The sequence below is a fragment of the Suncus etruscus genome, chromosome 10 (genome assembly GCF_024139225.1).
Source record: "Suncus etruscus isolate mSunEtr1 chromosome 10, mSunEtr1.pri.cur, whole genome shotgun sequence".
Taxonomy (NCBI): domain Eukaryota; kingdom Metazoa; phylum Chordata; class Mammalia; order Eulipotyphla; family Soricidae; genus Suncus; species Suncus etruscus.
In genome coordinates this window covers 34260697-34262898 of record NC_064857.1, presented here as the reverse complement: position 1 = coordinate 34262898, position 2202 = coordinate 34260697, and the positions used below count along the sequence as shown (strand labels likewise).

The following is a 2202-nucleotide window of genomic DNA, read 5'->3' as shown; positions in this document are numbered from 1 at the left end:
GCTCAGGGGCCCTTATTTGGTAACAGGAATTGAACCCTAGTAGATTGAAGTAAGCCTAGTGCCACACCGACTGTAATCTCTCTCACATGAAATACTTTAAACAAACTGTAGTCCATTTTGAAACGTACTAGATCTCACTGTTGTTCAGGAGACTGTCCAAAACACCTTTTCTTCTTTTCCTATGAATTTTCATTTCAATTTCTTTGTTTATCTGTACTTTGTAAGGCTAGTTGTGTTCATTTGAGGCCCACTATTACATTTGTTACCCTTCTGCTGCCATGCATTATCTTTATTTTTATTTGTGAACTTTAGGTTTTAGGGTTTTTTCATTGCTTTTCATTATTCTTATAATTAAGGAACTGTGGTTTACAATGTTATTGGAAGTTGAGTTTGAGCAGCTGAGTACTGGTTCCATGGTTCCATGTGCTGGTACACCTTAGCAGGAGCTTGTGTGGCTGACATATCAAACACCACTTTAGCGACTGGCTCAAGAATCGAGATTGCAGCCAAGATGGTGGAAGGGAAAGGAGTTTCTTGGCGTAGACCAGGACTCAGATAGCTCTGTAGATTTTTGGCCTTGAACAAATGGTTCGCACCGTTTTCTTTCATCCTAATAATCAAGCAAGTCAACATTCAAGGAAATTGCCATCCAAGCGTCTGTGGCTGGCTTTGAGAAAAAGTGTTCTCCTAGAATATATCTAGCAGCTGCTGCTAAGCTTTGGTTATGGGAGTATCTGCGTGCAGAAAATCCTTTCTAGCGGTTTTTCACCCCCAGTTTTCCTTCCGTTTCCCTCCCCAGCAAAGACAAAACCAAGATGCAGGCAAATGCTTAGAACATCAGGGGAAGGAAAATACAGTTGGAGCACAGTTCCCACCTTCGCTGCAGCTCCAGCCCTTCCTGGGATGTCTGGTCAGTCTCTGATTCCTAACCCGGAGGGGTCTCAAACTCAATTTACCTGCGGGCCGCAGGAGGCAAAGTCGGGGTGATCCTTGAATGCAAAGTCTGTAGTAAGTCTTGAACATTGGGGGGTGTGACCCAAACAACTAAAACAAAACAAAACAAAACAAAACAAAAAGATTCCTCTAGGGCAGGGCCACAAAATGTAAGGAGGGCCGTTTGCGGCCCGCGGGCCGCGAGTTTGAGACCCCTGCTTGAACAGCAAAGAGGGGAAGTCCGTTTCCTACATTTTCTCCATGCTTGCAAACTTCTGAAGGAGCTGGAGGACTCCCTCAGAAAGTCCTTCCACGAGGACTAGGAGAGAGCAACTCAAAAGCCAGTCTGTGGGCCTAGCGACTAAACTCTAGTTTGCAACCCACCTGCGGGAGGAGCCCTTCCGTTAGGCCCCCTAAGGGGCGGGGCGGATGCAAATGAGGGGACGCGGGGGCTGATGTCTGGTGATTTCTGTCATAATTCTCCGCCGTTTCCTACACTGTGCAAGCATTTTCTCGGCTGAGGATCGCGGCTGAGAGCAGCTTCTCTAAGGGCAGTATGGCCAGGGTTTTGAGAGTTGTTGCGTCAAGTCACCGTGTGCTTACAGTGTACGGGCCTTGTGGCTGGTGCGAGAGGGCAGCATCCTAAGTCATACTTACCTGGCAGGGGTGATTCCATGATCACAAAGGTGGTTTCCGCAGGGCGAGGCTCGCCCATTGCACTGCGGGCGTGCTGACCCCTGCGATTTCCCCAAATGTGGGAAACTCGACTGCGTAATTTGTGGTAGTGGGGGACTGCGTGCGCGCTCTCCCCTGGCAACTTTGTCTCAAGAAAAGTTATTTGACCTTTCTTTCTACTCTCAGTCAGCAGTTAGCTTTCAACCTGTCATCCTAACCCAGAGAAGTTTGTGTCTATTTCTAAGAGACTTCTGAGCTGTACAACCATGCCACCTGTTATTATATACCCTTCAACTTTCTTATATGTGGCCTGTACACTCCATATTCAAGAATTCTGTCGGTCTTCAGGGACCCGCAATGCACATCATTGATTGAATGAGGGTCAGCTTCCAAGTGTGACCCATAAAGAGAAAAAGGTACCCCTTCCTTGGATTTCCTTCTGGACATACTCGCCCCTCTTTCTCAGGGTATAATGGCAAGATTTTCCCCTTCGCGACTGACATCAGTCAATCTGGTAGGAATGCAACCTTCTTTACCTCTTCATTCCCACTCATGTGCTCGGTGTCTCAAGTGAGGAGGCGCCAGACTCGCTAG

The 2202-nt window shown here is 47.4% G+C and overlaps 1 non-coding gene across 1 annotated transcript; it reads left to right on the top strand.

Annotated features, from left to right (window-relative positions):
- Positions 1-1582: 1582 nt before the first annotated feature.
- Positions 1583-1746, top strand: LOC126021674 (U1 spliceosomal RNA). The gene has a single exon (XR_007500168.1). It is a non-coding gene; the product is annotated as a U1 spliceosomal RNA (small nuclear RNA).
- The last annotated feature ends 456 nt before the right edge of the window (positions 1747-2202 follow it).